At 42.6% G+C, this 21,355-nt stretch overlaps 1 protein-coding gene across 2 annotated transcripts in view; it reads right to left on the bottom strand.

Moving 5' to 3' along the window:
• Nucleotides 1-20,738, bottom strand: part of PALS2 (protein associated with LIN7 2, MAGUK p55 family member) — a 55,124-nt gene extending 34,386 nt beyond the window's left edge. For both annotated transcript variants that reach the window (XM_072327965.1, XM_072327964.1), the window contains exon 1: nucleotides 20,576-20,738. The gene's annotated coding sequence lies outside the window, so the exon portion shown is untranslated. The remainder of the gene's footprint in view (nucleotides 1-20,575) is intronic.
• Between the last annotated feature and the right edge of the window lie 617 nt (nucleotides 20,739-21,355).

The following is a 21,355-nucleotide window of genomic DNA, read 5'->3' as shown; positions in this document are numbered from 1 at the left end:
CCCCTCAACATTTTATATTACACAGTTAAAATAAGACATAGCTTAAAAGAAACGACTTTTTCTCTCACTGTAATATGTTGCCGTTTTGATGAAATATTTTTTGAGAACTTTAAGCAAACCTTCTGCACATATACATTTATTTGAACCTGCTGAGCTGCACTGATAGGAAGTCCAAATATTGCAGAGACTGAAGAAATTGCTATCAAGCACTTAAGTAACTCAGAAACCCAAATCTTTTGGAGGCCACAGAGGACAGTGGAAGGAAAGGGATATTCCATACTTCCGAAAGCCACTACTTGTAGTCTAGACAAGTAGGACAGTATATGCATAAGCCTCCACTGAAGGAAAAAAAATATATGTGTTTCAATAGGAAAGAAACCCAAACCTTAGCACTGCGCCTCAAATTGCAAGGCAGTAATTGCATTTGAAATAAAATACTGAATTTGATGTAAAAGCTTCAGTCATGCAACACAAACTACAGCACAAACTAAAGCAAGTCCAGTAAAAACTTCAACAAAAGGATGAATTAAATTAATTTGTTTTCATAAGTGTTCTTACTTTTCAACCACAGATTTTAGAAAGGTATGTAATGATGCCACACAAAGACAACTGAACTTTAAATGAACACTAGCATACATCCCAGACTAAATATCAGTTTTGGCGAACAAAGAATACATCCCCTTAGTACTTAGATCAATTGATACTTCAGGTTCTAAAGGATAATTTTGTTACTTATTTTTAAATGAAGGCAAAAAGGAGGATAAGCAACCTAAGGTCCTACTTAATACACAATGTTCCAGTAGAAATTCAGCACCTTTTGGGACACATACGCTTCCCTCCACTTCTAACAGACAGAACATGCTGAACTTATAATATCACACCAGTTGCCTTTCCCACTATTTTGAAAGAAACATCTAGATGAAGAAACGTGTTTTCCTTGCAGTCACGTACACAGGCAATTAATGCCACTATTTCTAAAGTTCAAAATGCCAGCATAACATACACAACAAAGTACATCCTTTGAAGTGTGGCCTTTCCTTTCTATCTCAACTTTTCAGCTCTTATGCGCAACCTTCTGGAATCCAAGTTTTTTAATCTCTGTATTTTTGTCACAAAACTAACCAACAAAATACAAACATCACAAGTAAAAACTACTTTTTACTTACGTCTACCCAGGAATAAATTACAAAATATATGTTACTCAGATCACTGCACCACTTTTCTCAAAGGAAAAGCTGTTGAACGTGTGCAGTGCCATCTACCACACCGATGGCCTGGCAAATTGGAAATCAGTGAAGAACTCTTCCTAAACCAGATTCATTCTTCAAACAAACATTAAATTTGGGAAAAGAGTGAATGGTCTCCCAAATGGAAAGGAGAATTCTACTTTGTGTGAGTTACTTACTTTCATCTTGTCACTTGGTTTCAATAGTGCCTTAGTGGGTAAATGTGAGCTGTGAAGCTCTGAGATGCAAGTTCTGCTGCACTTCTAAGAGTGGACACTCCAGAAACAGCTCAACAGGCAGTTTGCATCTTACTATGAACATGTTTATTGAAGCATTTATCTAGGCCCACTACACAGGCATACTTCCAAAGGTGAAAGCCAGAATTCACAAGGACTGTTAAGTTACTCTGACAATGTAAACATCTTGGCACAGAACAATACTCAAGAGCTATTAGGTAACATGCTTCGGCTAAATCTGCCAATAAGACATGGAATCTTTTAGTATATAAAACTCTATATACTGCAAAGTAACAACACTGTGTTCACTTGAAGAACAGTGAGATTCTTCCAGCCCTTGCATCTCCAGAGACCCATGATGAATCCCATTACTGGAGATCCTGTTGTTTTCACTGAAGTTTGAATCCTTCACATGAAATCACCTAATGACTTCTACCACTCAATTAAAAAAAAGCCATTGGACATTTCCTGAATCTTCATCAACACGTAACTGAGCTTGAGCAGTTTTTCTTAAGCCAAACCTAGTTTATAGCTAGAAGACAATGCTTCAGCTTTTATTCCTCTAACATAAATAATGCATTTGAGCCTCTCCTGTATTATAAGGCAAGAAGCAAACCTTGAATAACTCCTCCAAGTCTTTTCCAGTCTGTACCTCCTTCCAGTACGAACAGTCAGAACTGCTTAAAGTAAACTGGACATGAGTCCCATGAGCTCCTTGCACAACACCAGCGCTATTTCCCTTTCTACTGATACAGGCACATCGTATGGTCTGTTCTGACTTACAGTCACACTATATGGTAAGCTCAACCTGCTGGTCTGACACAAAGGAGTGTCAAATATCATTTTGGACTTCTGTCTCCTCTAAACCTTAATTTGTAGCTTAACTGTCCTTTCCTTTAGGTGCAAAACACTACATGTATATATTGTCCCACTGCTATCACTCCAGGCTTCAAGTTGCTTTTCTTTCCACGTTGGTTTTTATCCTCTTTAGCTTCTGTGCAAACTCTTAGACAAGGAACTTCAACTGAAACCATCCTTCATTCAGATACTGCTGCTGTTGACACTACCACCTGCTTGAAGCTGCAGTAGGAGACATCTAACAACCAAAAATTCTGTGATGAAAGATTCTGATGTTCAGTGATGTAAAACTGTATTAACTCATTCTCAGATTTATTTCATAGCAGAAGGCATTATTTAGTGACAAAACATTCAAACACAGCACTTTCAAAACCAGCTCGTCCCACTATGATGCAGGCACTCCAAAATCCACACCCATACCTTTTCAATACATCATATCCATGTATTACATGACCTGCTGCACATTCTGTTATTATGAAGTATTTGTTTAATTAATTTTATTACTTCTAACCTAAACTGTTGGAATATTTAAATCAATCTGGCATCTATACAGACATTAAAATCCTTCTATTTGATGTTCTGTTATAGATGTTGCACAAGCATTTGAAAATTGCTCAACAAATACATAAAAGAACAAAAACAGGAACAAGCAAAATATAAGGTGCACTAGAAAAGATTTAGAACATACCATTTTGTATCTAGAAATGAAAGCAATTCTAATTGAAAGTAGAAAATACATATGGTTATTATATGATTCCTACCCCACTTGTTCTAGAAGAAAAGACCTGCCATGCAAGATGGCGTACGGAGCAATTTTCCATTAATTCAAAGCCTACTTAATTTCTCTCCAAGTTTTCCCCTGCAAAGCAACCAGTGAACGTACAGTTTAAGACATAGACAAAACTGTAAGAATTATTGTATTAAAAGTAGTTGTCTCTGGACGAGGACCTCACTTTCACAGCATCACACAGTATACTTTCCAGAAGTTTCATCTGCAGTTTATTAATAGACAACCTCTAACACGTCCACTAAAACAGTTCCTTTATTCAAGCACATCCCATCCCTGCTAGCAGGGATGTACTGGATAGAAAATGGCTTTTCCTAACATTTTTGTAGAATGACATTGCTGATGTTTTTAAAATGGTGAAGAACGCCACATGAAATTTTTCATACTTCAAGAGAGATGGCAAAACATAATGGCTTCTTAAATGACTGAACCGCATTACTGTCCTAAGTGCATCTACCATTTGAAAAACATTTTCCCAGCAAGATTCCACTGTAAACCTTTTCTTTCAACTAACCACAGTCACTCTTTGCACAACTATTCCTTATTCTCAGCAGTTACATTACTTTAGCCCAAGGAAGCAGATGCTCAAGAACCTTGCAAAAGTAATAAAGAGATCACCTTGACACTCAGATTGTGAAGGGAACCGAAATTAAGTCACCAGATGAAGTCACACTGCCTTTAGTTATGCATTTCAACTCCCAGACTCCTTTCCCAAAGTATACCATCATGATTTATTCTGGTTCACAAATGTTTGATTAAAATGGGGAAACTAAAGCTCAATTTAAGAATATCTAGGCACACCAATGAGGGAAAATGTTATTTCTAGTGGTTTTCAGACAACCTGCATTAAGAACTACACATTTTTAAGGAAATGGTGGTTTCAAATGTTCGCCACCTTCACTTTCAAGTCATTTTGCAACTTACTGCTGTGAACACTGAAAGACAATTTTCCGCATGTTATAAGGTGGATGCAGAGATGGAAACTGCAAAGGGTACTTTCAAAACAGTGCTCTGTGCTTGTACCTGTGATGCATACTGACAAGTTTGAAATTTTCTACTCTATTTCCTCAGAACACCAAGTTTGGTTACATCAAGTTTTGCACATTCACTTCTGAATTTTCAATAATGTATCAGATCATTCTAACCAAAGCAAAAAAGCAACAACAAAAATGCAACCCAAACCACAGAGCTTTTAAGCAAAGGCTTACAGTAAATAATTTGTGACTAAATATTTATAAGTTTTTTAATCACACAGTGAATTTGAGACACCTGTCCATGCAGCTCTCCCTTTAAACATATTAGTTGGCAGAACCCTGAGAACATACCTGGCACTTCAGAGTCATGGAAGGGCCGCAGCAAGCAAGAGGAGAACAAATGTCATGCCCTGAAATATAATGTTAGTTCAAGCAGTACCTCATAGAGTGATGAGCCCCACTGGTTTTTTGGCCATGGGATCTCTCAGATTTGCACAAGTTTCCAGGCCCAGTAAGTGACTTCAGTATCAGTATCCAGAATGACTTGGAATGTAACTCCATCAATAGAAAAGAAGTGGAGAGGACTCCCAAAATAGCCTACTAAAATCCCCCCTTGCAAAATCAAAAACAGCCAGTTAGGGACTACAACTCTTCTCCATCTCCAATCTTTGAATCCCACCGCAACAGATAAATAACTTCACGTTTTGGCTTTTCCACAAGAAGGTTTTATGAAGCCAGGGGTCTTGACCTAGAAGAGTAATTGCTTTGCCAACTGTCTTCAGCATGGCAGTTAAGAGGACTGTCTCATCACACTAAATGAGTTCTCAGAGCAGTCAGTCCCATCCACGGTAGTTTCTGCTTATTATACTCCCCATTAAATTCCTCTTTACCAGAAGTGTATTGGGCCTGAGAGATATATAAAAAGAGAGCAATGTACCCTCCTGTGGATAAACTGGTTCTTTGGACAGAACTAGCTTTAAGATTGTGGAATAATTTAACATAAAGTTACCCTCAAGTTCCTGAGTGAACTTAAAAGGGCAATCATGGCTTCTTCCATAACACTAAAATACTCAATGTTTTCTGGGTGTTCGAATGTCAAGGTCATTCATAACAATCACAGCTACCAGAAACAGAAACAAATACTATATTGGCCAACAAGTTATACAGAACATAAAGGAAACAAGAATCAAACAGATGAAGTAGTCATTGGCTAGTACAAACTCAGCATTGAAGTTAAATGGCCTTATTTTTCCCCATCATTTTGAAAGGTCTGAAACAAAACCTAGTCGACGAGATTATGCATTTTCAGAAAGTACAAATCCCTTTTCATAAAAAGCAAATCAATCCGTTTGATTGGTTTAGTTGGTTTTCTTTGGTTCCACTGCCCTTTAACCCCTCCACCAAAATCTGCAATTTTTAATTGATTTTCCTCTACACTGGTAAAGGAAATAGAAATAAAACTCAAATAGAAAGGTAGTAAGGCACTGGAGCAGGCTCTCCAAGGCAGTCTCCTCAGTATTGAGCTTACCAGAGTTCAAGAAGCATTCAGACAACACTCCCAGACATTTGGTCATCCTGTGCAGAGCCAGGAGTTGGACTCAATGCTCCTTATGAGCCCCTTCCAACTCCAGATACCATGATTCTATGAAATCTGGATTCTGCTTCAACTTTTAGGACACCATGTTTGTTAGCACGGCCCACAGCATACCTTCACACACTGCACTGCTCATGGGGAGGAAGAACAAGACTAACATTAGAGTCTGACACAGGCAAGCAGTCCCCTCCTCAAAAAGCAGCTGCAATTTTTAAGCAGCCTGAGTTTGCACTTCTCTTAACTACCAGATTCCATCAGCTCAGCTGCAGGCATACGATACATAACCTACATGAGTGTGCAAAGCCAGACCTCAGTTTGCTTTTCGGCACAGCTGGGAAGGGAAACAGAGCTTGAGAAAATGGATATAAATAAACTATATGTAGAAAGACAGACAGAAAATCATCCTTGGACAAATCCAATGGCATTGCAATGAAAGCACAAGCTCAGTCACCCAAAAGCTCCGTGGATTACTGGTTCACATCACAGTGTTTGTCTGCACACAGGGAGCCATTAGAAGGAGCAGGGTGTCATGCTGAAACTCCTTTAATAACATGCAGTTTAAAAGAGTATTTAGCAGTAAAAATAGTACAGTACACTGCTTGGATTTTATTTTTTTTTTTCCCATTAATACAATATCATTTCCACGAATCAAGCTCACTGATTCCACGAATCAAGCTCACTGATGGCACCAGGGATTTCTCTATAGAAACTTGCCATGGTAGCAAATAGCAATGGCATTCAATTCCGTAAGAAGGAATTTGTGTTCAGTGACTGAAGCAGCTGAAATATGAAAGAGGCTTTTCTCAGCTGCAGGAGTGCTGGCAGAACGTCTGTTTTTCTAAACACAGTGTCAGGATTTAAACACCACATCACTCCTCAGCATAAGTTTTCAGACCCACATAGGCCAGCTTTTACACAGAAGGAATCAACGCTTTCTTTTGAATACCAGAGAGACTGGTCTGAAAATAGCTCCTGCAGCACTGGTTCAAAAATAAGAGCTCAGTCTCTATATTTAAAATTTCATTTTTCAAATCACAATCTTCCTGTCCAGTGCAATGGGCATCAAGGGCCATGAAGGAAAAAGATACTATCAAGTATGCATCATCTCAGCTCGACATAGGATTAAATTAAGGCCAAAAAGGTTGAGAATTTAAATAGTCTTGTGAATATTTTAAACGGATTGTAATTACTTGGAATTCAAAATGCAATTACTTAAAATTTTACATGCTCAAATTTATTCTGAGTGAGTGTACATTTGTGTACACACACCTGTGTGTGTGTGCATGTGTGCATGCACACTTAATAAATGTATCAAATCCAGGCAGCATAAAACAAGGTGCACTGCAATTTCTTGGTCCCGTGTGCCTGGGACAGAATCTGTAAACCATATAGCTCCTCTTGCCTATATTATCGGCATATAGTGCACTAAAGGAAGGGAATGTAGTGTGGAAAGCAGACACACGGATGTCCAAAGACAAGACTAGTTACGTGAACTATGATTCACAATCAGCAATTCAGATTTTTTACTATCAGCGCTAAATTGAGTTTGATGCCAATGGATTTTACACCTCTTTGTAAGGTGTCAGCCTTCTGAAGAGGTGAGTCTTCTCTGATCCTACAAGCACTGAGTTCAAATAAAATTAAGCATTAGCAAATCCACTGATTACCTCAGGACAAACAACATGCTCGAATTATCCACAGTTGAGTCCAGCATGCTAACAACAAAGCTAATGTACCACACAGTGTTCTATATTCTCCAAGGAAGGGAAACAGATTCCAAAGAAAGACACATGCTACAATAAAAGCACCCAAAACAAGAGATGTGTTATTTTTGATACCTACTAGAAAGAAGCTTCTAATAAAAAAGCTGGCTGATCTTAATCCTTTGGAGGTTTTTGCTGGATAAGACATTTGGGAGGGATGGAAAACATTTTCTTGAGTTCGATCATCACTGGGATGCAGCAATTCAAGTTGGACTTAGTGTAAGATTATCTCTGGTGTTTTTCCGCAGCCATCTGTTTTGTGCATTTCCAAGTTATACAAGCTATTATAACGCAAACGCATGCACTCATACTCCACCACCCACCATCAGTGTTTACAATATTTACCCAGAAGTTAAACCCTAGTACAAACAGAAGAAGCTGGTCACCTTTCTAACACAAAGAGTAAAATAATGTTTGAGGACCCAAAGCCCTGGACACCTATTTAGCAGCGAATAATTTCAAATTCTATTAAATAAAAGGCAAAAAAAAAAAAAAAAGACTGGAAAGTAACACATTATGATGAAGTTATTAAAACTAGGTACAGCAGAAGGAGTGGCTGAGAAGGAAAAAAGTAAATGTATCACATGGCGTGTTCCAAGTGATGGCAAAGGAAACACAGCTGTCCTTTTTGTACTGTCTAGCACTGAATAAGAGTGCTTTTGCTATGCTGTAAAGGGGAGCACTCAAATGGGACTGCCATCTGCTCCACCTGTCTCCATGTATGTCTTTAGACAATATTACTGGGAAGTGAGATTCACATAGGAGGCATGAGTTCTTGCTAAATATTACTGAAAAAGAAGAAGTATACGTTCAGCTGCAAGCAGGTACGTAGTTCCAGTGACTCCAAAGTTTAGATATTCACTACAGTTGTTTTAGAGAATTAGGTCAGAGAAAAAGAGCAAAAGAGAAGGAAGCGAATTACTGAATGGAAAGTTCGTTCTGAGGTTTACATTCAGATCCCCTCAAGAGAAGCTGATGAAGTGTTTGCATACATCTAACTTCAAACTGTGAAATGGCACACAGAGTAAGTAAGTCTTGATCAACACACTTGGCTCTCAAAGGTTATTCATACTAATATATGCCTAATAAAATGTTTTCAACCATCCTTCCATTCATTGCTTATTTCTGTTCACCTAAGAAAACACTTTTCCTATTTCCAAAGTACACCTAAATACTCAGGAAACACTGTGGAGGCTAAAAGCAAAATGGCTTCTTAGCTGCAATTAGAAGGATGAGTATTTTGACTAAAAACAATGTGTGCTATAGACATCTGGAGATCTGCTGAACATGTTTGAATTCTACTTTAACAAATGGCCCGCATTTTTAGAGTCCTGATGACTCTTCACTTCTTTTGCCTTTTTTCATTCAGTTAACTCAGGCACAAGTTGCCAATTAACTCTAAAAACAATGCAATAAAAGCTTTACTAGGACTTCAGTCTTGATCACAGATAACCCAGTAATTCTAGAGAACATTTGCTGAAATTTATGATGCATCCAACATCTTCAAATGCATGATAGCATTTCTGAGCCTCGCTTGAAGAGATGGTATTCAATCTAATGCTGGCAAGAAATTTTACTACTTCCCATTCTCTTCTCACCCCACTTCTATACAAGAAGTATATGCATACTGCACTTCAGCTTCCTTCCCAAGCATATGTTACTTCACTAAGAGAAAAGACACCTCTAGAAGGCCCTGACTTTCAGATCAAATGTAGCGATCTTGAGAATGGAAGTTAGATACAACATTGTCACTTCTCTGAGTGACAATCGACAGTCAGGGCAACACTTGCCCTTCCGGTGCAATTTCAGTTGCTTTATTATTCATGAACTAAAAAAAGGACTATTTGTTTTATCCAACACAATCAAAATGTCTCATCCCAAGGAGAAAGCACACTTCAAGAAGTCTATTCTTGTTCTTGGTAATGGAACCACTGGTACTTTTATACACTCGACAACTTATGTCAAGGCTGAGAACTTATTATAGAATATATTCCACTTATCCCAAACTACAGCTTTGCCAGTGACTACATTTCTTGTTCAGAGGCAGTAAGAAACTCACCATGAAAAAAAATACTTTCTAACATATTTATTGGGGTGCTGCTTCTTTCTTACATGTTCAACTGACCAATGAAGGGATTAAACACAAGAACTCCGACTTTTGCTAATAAGCACGAAAAGAATGAAATACTGAAAGGTGAAGAGAAAAAAAAGGCCCTTTTTGTCTCTCTGGGTCATTGTCATCACATTCCCACAGGTAGCAGAAACTATTTGTAACACTATGTCTCTACTCTGTACAGCAGCCTCTGATAGGGTTCTAAGACCTCTTATCAAGCTGATTTCACTGATCGAAGTACGTTTCCTGTTCACCTTTACCACAGGATGGTCTAGAATTCCTATCTCCATCCTTTTCACTTGCATCAGATGACTAAACCAAGAACTTAGAAAAAATGTATTTCCTGGCATCTTAAAAGTCATTATGTGTTACTGTAAAAATGGAAGTGTTTTCCAAACAATACTGAACGTATCAAACTGCTAGCTGCCTGCAGAATGACTGAAGTGAGTAAAAGATAAGACAGCTGCTATAGTTGCACAGAATCACTGAATTCTAGGTGCTGGAAGGGACCTCAAGAGATCACTGAGCCCAGCCACTGTGCTAATGCAGGTTCCCTATAGCAGGTCGCAGAGGTGAGCTTCCAAATGGGCCTTGGGTATCTCTGCAGCCCCTGTGGACCACAGTACTGACAAACTTAAGGCAGTATTTCTCTTGCTAACCTAGTGGTCTTTCCTTCAGCTTCAGATGACCACCCACTATAAGCACAATGGTTTCTGAGCACAGTAGGTTCATGCAGGACTCTCCACCAACCCAAAACTCAAACTCCTAAAACGATGGATTAACCCCAGCACACTGCATCATTTTGTGTTTATTAAAACACACCAGTGGCACAGGAGAGTCTTTAAAACTACACAAAGATATTAGCCAAGGCTAGGGCCACCTTACACACAGGACAACTGTGTGGCAAATGTGTTGACAAGAAAGAAGTCATATAGCAACAGACAAGTTTCTGAAGAGCAGGTAAACATGCGAAGAGGCAACTGTGCTCCTACACTTGCAGGCTAAGCGTCTTTCTGCTGTTTCAACTGGACACGTCCTTAAACAGCAATTGTCAATGACAACAAAATCTGTGAGACATCTTGGTCAGCCTGACATGTTTCTTAAGTTACATATATGGGTAATCATTAATCTGCTGCAAACTTACCTCCAGCTCTATTACCAAAATGAAAACCAGTACAGGCTCAGTCTTATAGTAGGCTACAAAGATACAGATATCACATCTCAGTTAGCAAGTGCTGCAAAGAAAATCCATATCAATTATTTAAAGAAACTAAAGAGTAATCCAGGATAAGAGTTTCTCATGTTTAGTCAAACAGATCTCCAGTGCACAGTAGCAATTTATGTATGAATACTAGTCCAGGAAGAAGCTGAGACTAGTTTTGAATGGAAGCATCATGAATAGTCAAAGTATACCATATAAATAACATGAAGAGCCCTCAAACCCAATCCAGTTTAAAACATCCTCAAGTTAAAGATAAGCTAGACTCTGGGAGATTACTTAGGGAAAATAACTTGTATGCTTAGTTCATTTTGATACTTTCATAGAATCATTAAGGTTGGAAAAGACCTCTAAGATCATCCACCAATCCATCCCCACCATGCCCAATGACCATGTCCCTCAGTGCCACATCTTTATGCTTCTTGAACACCTCTGGGGACAGTGACTCCACCATTTCCCTGGGCAGCCTGTACCAGCGCAGCACCACTCTGGCAGAGAATGATTTTTTTCCTAATATCCAACCTGAACCTCCCCTGAGGTTTCTTTCCTGGACAGGTTATGAATGCTGGGCTTTTTCTTTATAAACAAGTGCTCTCTTGTTTTATACATATATATATTTGTACATATTCTTAATATGCATATAAAATGCTATATAAAAAACACTATATATGTATACATGTGTGCATATGTGTACAAACACAAACAGTAACAAATATGTATTTTTAAAGAGCATTTAACAGACTGACTGCTCCAGCCTATTAATCTTAACCATCCCCTCCTGTTCAGACAGACAGGTAACAACATGGAGCAAAAAACAAAGAAGAAAGGTCCTGCAGGGTCTTTCTTGAGGGCAACATCAGTAATTAGGAATTCTTCCCTCCCAGGCAGCCCACCCCTACAGCTGCTTACTTGCACGCAGTGTTGCAGAGCAGCAGATGTGTTGCCTTTGCTGTCCACTAGGTGGACTTTCTGTCTGGAAATTTTCAGTTGCGTGCCTTTAGCAGTCTTTCCCCTTTCTTAGTTTCCAGTCCCCTCCAAAACAAATCACATCTCTTTGATAGCTGGTCATGTGTAGGCCCAGGGCAATTACATAAGATGTTATTTTAGTTGTGAAAAACGCACTCAATTCTGTATTCTGTCACTGTTGCAGATTAGCATAAAGAAATTTCTCAAGTTTGATGCTAATGGTGCTCAGATATTTGGGAACAGTTACACGCTTCTTTATCTGGAAGCTGAATTTAAGGCTGTCTGGACACTAGACGTTCTGGCCCCAGCTCTCCCTTATCAAGAGATACAGACATCTCAAATAAATGTGCTGTGGCTTCTCCTTTGTCTTTTTGGAAAAACTATTCAGAAATAATGTTAAGAGCTCCCAAAAGATTCGGATGGTTTCAGAAGTTGCATTCTATGTTGGAAGCAGGATACGGAGTTAGATGGACCTTTGGTTTGATCCAATGAAAACTCTTTATTATTTGAAAACTTACCTTAATAGCGAGTAAATACTTTCAAGAGTGAGCAAATACTTTCAATTTGATAATGGAACCAAGCATTAGGTAGCGAGGCTGCAGAACTCAACAATACAAGTCGAAACACTTGTATGTAACAAATGTAATGTGATGTTTGTAACAAACATCCATTAATGTTACATTTAACAAAAAATAACCTACATGAACATTATAATATTCCTGCACTGTGACAGTAGGTGCCAACTACAGAATTAAGATGGACTGCCTCTACCTACATTCTGACTGTACTCAGCACAATGTCTTCACACCTGAGAACGACAAAGATTTCCTTCTGCCTATTTCAGTACAGCACATTATTCTCCAACAACAAGGTTCACGTCTATTCATCTTTGCGGAGTTCCCTGTTAAGCAGTTAAATGCAAAGAACTATCCTTCCTGCTGAAGCTCACAAACAGAAATGGGAAAAAACATCTTCTTGACTGTTCTTTCCAAAGACTAACCCCTTTACCTCTATTTATTTCATGCTAACTAGCTTTATGTCCCTAGACTTTGTAATAGAGGTAAAAAGAAATGACTTAATTTGTTCACACAGCTTCTTACCAAACTACTTCAGTTTAGCAGAACCAGATTTGAGAAAAACATCTCTTTAGCCAGACTTTCTTGAAAATCAAAGCTGATTTAATATTAGATTTAGTGAAACATTTACTATTAAGTACACGTTTCCGATATTTGCAAATTAAGAAACTCTACTACTAAACTCAAAGTTAATGTAACCTTTAAAATGCAAGTATCTTTAGTAATCCTAGTCAAGAAAGAAGGAAGAGTGGCAAGTATTAAAAGTGATCTGAATTTTGAATTAATTACAGAAAAATAAAACTCCATGTGATAACTTGCCCTGAAGAAAAGCAGAGTAATCTAATTCAAACTAGTCTATGGCTGTCCAGAGAGATTACCTTCTGGAAGTACAGTAATTACATTTGTAAAGTAAAATCACTTTCGCCTGGGGTGGGGAGGCCCAAAGGAGTATTTTCTTTTTCTCATTTTGAAACGTGTGGAAGTTTCATAATGCCATGAAGACTGAGAAAAGAATTTTGAGTGTGTACACAAGAGTATACATGCTGAGTAACAGCCGCCTTCGGTGGCAGTAATCAGATATGTGTAATGGGGTCGGTCACAGAGCCCAAGTCAACTACAAATGGATACAAAGAGTTTAATCCAACAGCATATCCACATACAGCAAGACCTAACAGCACTATTCTGACATTCCCCCTGTGATACATCAAATGTCACAAAACAGTTTGGGTGTCTTTACAGAAAACAATCAGATGCACACTTAAAGAAGGTTCCAGTCTTATGCCTTATCTACAAAAACTCCAGATTTTCTGGAATCTTCTCAAGTTTTGGACAGCCAGAAAGAAACGATGTGAAACAACACTGGAGGCTCTGAATCAGGTAGGAAGCGTTTACCTCTTTTCTAATTATCACTTGACTTAGGTCAATACATCTGAGATTTTCTACTTTATTAGCATAAGAGTCCAGCTGCTGAAGTCAGCCCTTCTCTTTTCCACTCCCCATTCATTAGTACCAACGCAGTACTTCTTTCTGAACTCCATTCAGCAGTTTCACTGTTGCTGCTTACAGCTTTCCTGGACTGTAGTAGCATGTTCTGCCACTGTTAACGTAGGCTGTGTTGCTTCCAGAGCAGTTTGCCACGACTTCCCAGTTTAACGCATATCCTTCAATTCACAGCCAATAAATTCCCTTAGACAGTAAACCAGCATGCTCCCAGTGACCTCCCCAAGCAATACTCGGATGGAAGAATCCTTGTGAAATCCAAATAATAAGACCGAGATTCTGGAAAGTACCAAGTTTTGGTTACAGAGCGTTTCTTCAGTGCGTTGAGCAGTACTGGCTGCGCCTGCATGGAGCGCACGGGCAGCCAGCCGGCTCCGCTGCCACGGCGCGGCCAGCAGAGGGAGAGCTTGGGCCACATTTCCACCGAGACACGGCGGGGGCTCCGGGCCGGCCTTCCCACCTCCTGCTCCGAGCTGGAACAGAACCGACCCAACACCATCTTCCCACTCACCTTCTCACAGATGTCTCACATTTAGTAACTCCCCCATTCCAGTAGCTAGCTAGGAATGCTGCCTTCATCCCAAGGACCTTGAGGGCTGGGTGGATCTTTTTCCTACATAATTACATGCAAAAACTAAAAGAACACAATGGTCAACTCAGTGCCCTCCTATGTCTTACCTAATGTTTCTCTCAGTGTGTTTATGGCCCGTCCTCAAAACTGCCCAGACAGGGGCAGCATGAACCAGACACCATCCCTGCAGGCAGAAATGAAAGAAGCACAGAGCCAGCCCAAATATCACCAGCGTCTGACATCAGCATGAAGCTTCCACTGAAGACTGCTTTAAATACTGCATAGAGCAGTGCACACGAAATAGAGCTGTATCCTCAGAGAGAGGATCACATCTGACAAACGCCAGTTACATCAAGTGCTTTTTGGAAGTCACTTCTCTGCTGCGCTGAGTAAATCTATACAGAGCTTCACTGCTCAGAGCTGCCCAAGTCGACCACTGCTCGGCCCAGTTTGCTCTCATTTACCAAACTGACATAAATAGCAAAACTGTCTCAGCAGATTCACAAAGAGAAAGCGACTATCCGCATGATTTGCATTCAGACGACTGCCTTCCAGTCATATAAACAATACGTTTCACTTAACAGTTTCTCCCTGCCAGCATGTTCTTTACTAACGGAAGCATAAACTGAACTTTCAATTGTTAATTACGCCTCCTCCTGCTCTTCCACCGACACCAAAGAAGAAAGTGAAGCAGTATGACTGCAGGAAACTTAGCACCCTTCAAGTAATTTCTAACCAGCACAACAGTGCAGGATGCTGTTCAGCCAGAATTGCTTGGAAAGGTGTAAAACTTTTCAATCGGTTCATTCACGGGGCTGCACTTTGTCTCCCCGGTTTGAGAACTTCTGCTGGATAAGCAGTTCCATCTTGCCAAAAAGACTTCTGTGAACTCCCAGCAGTGGATGAGGAAAGGCGTGGGGAGGAATTTTAATAGGAAGACATGTAAAGGCTGACTTACCAATTGGCCCACTGACTTGTTAAAACAACAGCTCCACTTGGGAAGCTGCTGAGATGCCTTAAACACATCACACGCAAAAGCTTTCACGTGACAGTTGCACACGGGATCAAATATCAACAAATAAAATATAAATGGAAGTACATAATAACAAAGTCTGAATGGTTTATACATTTTTCCTTTCATTCTCCACAAGCCTACTTCATTATGTTATTAGCTGTAAGAAAAAGCTTTATGCTATCTGTTCACACTCAGTCTACTCAGCCTGCCTATTTCCCCTCAATCTACTTTCCTCTATCCTGTGTATAGGTATTTAAAGTGATATCCCTTTAACTTTTCATTAATGCACATTTGACCGGTGGGTGGAGATAAAGCTTTAATTAGAAAGTGAAAAACAAACTATTTGAGCAGCTACTCTTACTACAGAAATGACACTTGGATGCCAACACTACCTCAGCAAAGCGGCTCAAATGAAACGACCCTGAAGTTTTTCTCTTACTTCCTAATTTCCATTATTTGAAAAGTATTTTGATAAAAACGTTTGGAATAAACAGAAAAAGACTAAAGTTAATTTGGAACCAACGGCTGTGTCTCCACCTACTGGAAAAGTGAATTTAACTGCAATACTAATTTGATCCTTCAAAGTTCGGATATGCAAAAGCCATCACAGCAGCATCCTAGAGAGAGATGCTAAGAACCAGCTCCCTTCTCCCCGCCACCAAAAAAACCTTGTGGCAATTACTGACTTTTCCCAAGGTCAGTATGGGTTTCATAAGGTTCCTATTCTCAAACGGTAGCCTATTCAATGTGTTTCAAATAGCACACCCGAGTGATTTCTTACCTAACGTTTGCTGCCAATAAAAAGTCACCTGCTTGCAATACCTTCCACTGTGTTTTCAAGAGAGCTGAACACTAATGCTAGGATGAGCTCTTTAGTCAACTGGGTTAAACACACAGAACTGTGGTTAATATGAACTATATTGTAATATTTTCAACATGCAAAGGTCTTTTTTAAAAAACAAATGAAGGAGGACAAGACCACAAAGATCCTGGAAATAATTAAACATAAGAATCTTCATTTTTTCAATCTTCAGTAATTAAACATGAGTAGAGAATCTTCAGCTTTCAATGTTTTATTTTACTTATTTAACACAGGTTGTGAAATCACTCATCACTTTAAAGAAACTAACCAACACAAAATAGCAAGGCAAATGCTTTGATAGGAAAAACACCTCTCTTTTTCATGTCACTTATTCTTGTGAGAATGACTTCAGCCATGACTAAATAATTCAGGCTTCCTTTATTCTGTAAAAGAGAAATTTTTAAGCCACGGGATGGCCCGTTAACATCACAACACCATAGCTTACCCTGAGATGAACTTCAGATGGTTAGCAATTATGATCAGGGAACCAAATCATACCTTAACTTAGGAGTGGCCTTAACTCCCTCCCTCACAACTGAAGTTGAACTGAAGTTGAAATTCTGGCATCTTGCTGAACTCAGATTAGAAAGATTTTAGTCACACCTGTACTGAGCTAGACAAAGCCACCGACTGGCCAAGCTACCTCCTATCTGCCTTCTATCCTACATCAAACTGAAGCTCTGGAACCATCACTGCCTACTATTTGTCCCACGACAAGAAAAAAGTCACACTCATAGCTTCATGTCTATGAAAACAAACCACTGCCTTCCTCCAGCAGTACCTGTGGCCTGCTCGTCTGTATTTCAGCCTGCCTCTCACCTGCAAGACTCAGCCAAGCTCGCTTTTTCCCTACATTATGAGTGTTTTCTGTTGCGGAGGACACTAAAACTACATTACCACAGGCTCGCTTTTCATCCTGTGATCATATTCCACCTCATCCTTCCACACAAATGACCCCAATGTAGTCTGTGCCGCTCTGGTTGCAGGACATTTCTAAGAAGTCATTTTTCACCACTTGTACAAGGCCAAACACACTTCAGTTTGCCACGGCACTGAGTTCACACGACACAGGCTGTGTACCACTGCAGTGAGCTGTTTGGCTTCTCCTCACGCATCACCTCCTCTACTGTCCCTCCTTTCCTCGGGAGAAAAACATGAACATCTCATTCAAGGCCGAGTCAAAGCAACAGAAAGAACAGGCAGTAAAAAAGCAAGTTTCAGGTGCACGTGGTGTTGAGAACCCATCTTTCCATGCTACAGTTCTTCTGCAGCAGATACTTTTCCTTATCTTGTAACCCAATCACTACTCAGTCAATTTCTCAGACCAGCATGAGTCAATTTTTATCTGTTTTTACCTTAAACACAGAACGTAGACCATATAATTTAAGCCTCCGTGACTTTGTTATTCTTTCCAATCTTAGGACAGCTTAATTCATTCCACATCTGAGTGGACGTTGCAACACCTAAAATACTACCATAAACATTACCATGATTCCAGCTGCAATTCTGTCTCTTAAAGCAAAGGAAATTGCCCCTTTCCTAGGGCACAAGGAAAGCACCGCTTGTCCACAGATCGGCATCCCGCACAGTGCATCAAAGGGCATCACAAGAGCCTGCGATGGTCTCATCGAGCACAGTTTTAAAGGACAGGTTTTTTTAAAGCAGTATTCTACAAATAAACACATTTAGAAAAATGGTATGATTCAGGGACTGAGTCACTGTGTGAACAGACTCGCAATGAAGGCTCTTTTGCCCGTCATTATGGTACTATGAAGTTACCCTCAGATCAATGACCTCTGTTTCTACAAGTAGCCATGCCCAACATGAGCACCTAATACCAAGCTGGAACCTGATTCTGACAGAGTAAGTTGAGTGTTTGAGGGCAATACTCAATCCTTAACAGCTGGAAATACAGCCTGCCAAATTATTTGGTAGAGAACTTGGATTTCCCTTTTGTACTGTGGTTAAGCATCAAGTGGAAATGCCAGAAGTAGTCAGATTGTCCAGATTTCGGTTTCTTTGTCTCACTGAGGTTTGCATATATTCAGAAGAAGAAAAAGATGAAAACTGTATGCTTTAAATAAGCAGCTTCCTAAAAATTAGTTGGGTTTTTTCCCTCTTTTTTGAGATTCATCCTCCCTATCAGACCTCCATAAGATTCCTTCACGTTAGCTAGGACTATTTTCAGCCCTTTCTTCATTATTTCTATTTTACCTAAAATCCCGTATGTGATTACACCACGATTTATGTGCACAGCTTCCATTATTTGCTTAAGAAAAAAAAAAGCAACAAGAGGTAGTTCAGGAAAGGTCCAATCACACATATGTTGCAACAGCTTTTCAATCGTTTCGGAGGCTTTGGGTATGCGCAGTTAGCCCACTAATTTAGCAGCAGAACAGGCATCGTTCTGAGCTGGCTCTGTATATTTGTCAATAATTTCTGTATTAAGCGGCTTTGACAAACAGAAACAGCAGCGATCCGCGGGATGTGAAACAAAATGCACACAGAATCCAGAGAAGCTGAATATACAACACTTCAGGCAAGATGCTGAAGGTTCCATCAAAACTAATAATGAAGAGAGTGGTGCTGTGTCTCATCTAGAAAAGAAATGAAACACTGACAACGGGAGCAGCCTTACGGTGTCACCGTGCTCGGTACTGCAGATCTTTGAGAACAACATGGATCTCAAGCCATCTCTGTAGTGCAGGGCTGGAGAAACGAGGAAAGCGACATCATCCATCCCCAACATTTCGAGGGAGGAAAGTGGAAATTAAATGAGAATTTACAGCATGTTCAAGAATGCTGTGATAAACGTGCAGACCGGCGGTCGCATGGCAAAGTGTTACAAGCCATCCACCTTGGCAGAAATAAGAAGCATTACGATGCGACTGTCAGGTTGAACAGATGCTATCTGTTCGGAAGCAGTACGTAAGATTTGTTCAAAGCCTCCTTTAAGTCCCACATCTATTTATAGCTGCCCAGCCTCTCTACAATTTCTCACAGTCCCTCCTCCTCCCCAAGCCAAGTCGGCGAAGTTTAATGGATGCAATCCCGGGCCTTGTGCCGCAAGGAGCTCTGCAACTCTCCTCCTGTGCAGTAAGACCGGGAATGATAATAAGAGAATGCTCTAGCGTACGCAAGTGCCAAACACACGGGATAAACCTTATCTCTGCTCCTTAGGAACGAAGTTATTTTTTGCCTGCCAGCACACTGACAGCAATGAACCACACGAGCATCAGAGCTGATGTAAAGGTACCTTCCCTCTGGTCAAAGACAGCCGGAGCTCAATGGCCGGTGATCCAACAGCGGCTGTCCAAGCGCGCTCTGACCCTTGTGCAGCAGCAATGTCATCCCTGTACCTCCCCACTCCTGTTTCAGTGTCACAACCAAACGCCGCACCTTCATTCAAGAGACCCGGAGGCTGCCGGGTCTTCTCCTGTTGTGTGTGCAGCTTCTGTGTTAGACTGGATTTTCCACCACCCAGCCACGCACGTCTCCATGGAGCACCGCTCCGGATGGGCTCCACCAGCCGGCATCTCCCCGACAGCTGTACCACCGCCGAGAGGTGCACGCATCTCCCCGCTGAACTCTGCCGCGAGCGGTACCACCCCAGCACCACGTCCCCTCGCCCCAGCACCGCGTCTCCTCGCCCGCAGGGCTCGTACGGAGCCCGGGGAGGTGACGGCGCTACGGGAGCTCTGCCCACCCCGCTGCCCCCCGCGTTCCCGGGTAGAGGCGGACGGAAGGGGAGGACGGGTGACTTCCTCGGAGGGTCGCGGCCGGGGAACGGGCCGGGCAGAGATCAGGAGGGGAGGAATCACCCCGAAGGGAAACGCGGATAATCCGCGGGGCACGGCCGGCCGTGGGGCGGGGGGATAATCCGCCGGGAAGGGGGATAATCCGCGGGAGGGGGGCGGACCCCGGGCAGGGAGGGGCGGGAGCTCCGGTAATCCACGGGAGGAGAGAAAAACGCGGGCGGGGGGTGGGCGGGGGGTAATCCGGGCCGGGAGATGAGGCGCGGGGCTCGCGGGGACACGGCCGGGGGCGGCAGAAGGGAGGCCGAGCCCGCTCCGGGGCACGCAGCCCTCCTTCCCCGCGCCGGGCGCTGCCGTGTCCGCCGCCCCTTAGGCCCGCCCGGCGCCGCTACCTGCGGGCGGCTCCGCCCGCCCCGCGTACGGGGCTCCCGCCGCCGGGACGGCGAGCCGCGCCGGATGGCCGCCGGACCCGCCTCCCGCTCCATTTCCCCGCCGGCCCGCCGCTCTCTCTCCTCCACCTCCTCCCGCCCGCACGCGCGCCGCCCAGCTATCGCAACTCACCGGCCGGCACCGGCTCCTCTCCTCTCTCCGTCCCCTCCTCAGCGGGCGCCGCTCAGCCCCATCGACGGAGCCGCGGCCGGCGGTTGGCGGAGGCGCAGCGCGAGCCGGAGCTGCCGCCGCCGCTTCCCCCGCGGCTCCGGCCCCGCCGCTCTGCGCCCGCCTCGGCGCGCGCCGCCGGCCTGCCAGCAGCACGCGCTCGCGCTCCTCCTCCCCCGCCCCCTGCCGCCTCCGCGGCGCGCGCGCGCGAGCGCCTCCTCTCCGCTCCGAACCCCCCCCCCGCCCCGCCGGGAGAGCGGCTGAGCGCGGGAGGGGGAGCGAGACCGTACCGCCACACCGCCCCGGGCAGCGGAACCGCCCCGCGGGGTGACGGAGGGGGGAGCCGGTGTGCGTGCCAGTGGGGGAGTGCGGGGGGAGCTGCGCGGCTGTCCGTGCGTGTGTGTGCCGAGCTGGGAGGGACTGCGTGTGCACGAGGGTACCGGCGTGTGAGGGGGAGAATGTGTGTGCGAATGTGAGTGCACGTGTGCATCCTAAGAGTGTGAGACTGTGCGTGTGTGTGCGTGACGGGGGGTGTGTGAGGCTGGCGTGGCAGTGTGTGTGAGGACGGATGCGGGAGTGTGCGTTTGTGTTGGGGAGAGTCAGCATGGGTGTGTGTGTGTGTGTGTGTGTGTGTCAGCGTGAGAGTGCGTGTGAGGGACAGCAAGTGTGTGTGTGTGTGTGTGTGTGCAAGACTGAAAGCTGGGCCTGACAGGATCAGCAGGCATCCCAAAGAGGGGAAGTGCC

Source organism: Excalfactoria chinensis, chromosome 2, assembly GCF_039878825.1.
Source record: "Excalfactoria chinensis isolate bCotChi1 chromosome 2, bCotChi1.hap2, whole genome shotgun sequence".
NCBI lineage: Eukaryota > Metazoa > Chordata > Aves > Galliformes > Phasianidae > Excalfactoria > Excalfactoria chinensis.
Note: the sequence above shows the minus strand (reverse complement) of the source record. Positions and strands in the feature narration are given on the sequence as shown.